Source organism: Manacus candei, unplaced genomic scaffold (genome assembly GCF_025592945.1).
Source record: "Manacus candei isolate 608988 ecotype Guabito, Panama unplaced genomic scaffold, ASM2559294v1 h1tg000018l, whole genome shotgun sequence".
Classification (NCBI taxonomy): domain Eukaryota; kingdom Metazoa; phylum Chordata; class Aves; order Passeriformes; family Pipridae; genus Manacus; species Manacus candei.
In genome coordinates, this window is record NW_026138066.1 from 14,841,081 (window position 1) to 14,842,359 (window position 1,279).

Below are 1,279 nucleotides of genomic sequence, written 5' to 3' on the forward strand. Positions count from 1 at the left end.
AGCTTGATTAATTGTTTACCTTGGAATGGAAAACTCTTCATGGCAGCAACAGCAGAGTAGAGAAGAGGGAACAACCCTTCCCTCTGTGGAGCAGGAGTTGGTAATAAATAGGAACAAGATTGCCTTCTTTTCCAGAGTTCTGGTGGGAAGGAGCACTCTGCCTTCAGGGTAGCTCTTTGGGCTTAGGGCAGTCCCCTCCCTCAGTATTCCTTAAGGTACAGGAGTAGGTTGCCTGCTCCCAGTCTTTTACATCTTATCACTTCAGATTGAATCTTCTTTATAGGCCATTCTTCCCTCACAGGCTAGAAAACCATTGCTCCTAAATGGCACCTTTTATCCACCTTTTGACCTTACAGATCATAAAAATGTGAAATAAAGGTTAGATTTTTTTTTTGTTTAAAATAAAACTACTTGTAATTTTTTAAAGTATTTTAGATTTTTTTGTCTCTCTGAAACAACTGATTAAACAGATATTAATGCCCTGGCTGCATTGGCAAACCCAAAATCTTCACATTTACTATATTTTTACTTCCAGAACTAGTTGCTAAATTTGCCTGAAGGGTCTTAAAATTCTGTTGCTTGATGGAAGTTTCAAGGCATATAGAAGCATTTCACAGTCTGAGATACAATTACTAATTTCAGGAAGAATTCACCTTGCACATCAAACCCTCTGCATGTCTGCCTTTGCTAGTTCTCCAGGAATCATGGTCACAGAGGCATTACAATCCAGTCTGGGGAGCTCAGTTTGTTGTTGACTAGGAGAGGTGGGGAGGGGGTAGGCAAGCACCTTTTGAGGGCATGGAAATTCCCAGATGTGTGGCTTTCTATAGGATCCAGATCAAATGGAGGGATGTCTGCAGATCGTGCACGTAACCAGCCAATGGATTCAGCCCTAAATCTATGGTACTTTTGGCCCCATAAAAAGCATTAATTACAGAAGTGCTGGAGAAATGTTTTTGCACTAGAAGACTAGAGTGGAAAGTCTAAAAATTTCCAATTTGATTTTGAATCCTCTGGTTACTTAGGGCACATTAATCAGGATCGCCACGGAAGAAACAGGAAGACAAAAGATATTGTTTAGAAAACAATGATTATTTATTTATTTATCATCAGTACTGGGACCTTGAAACAATAACAAACTGTTCAGCAACTTAGAAAAGGTCTTTTTGTATATTTGTGTGAATGTCAGAATGAGGAGGTTGTTGATGTTCTCAAATGTTCTGACTGGGTTTTGGACAATGGGTGGAGCAACTTCTACCTTCTGCAGTCCTCATTGGTG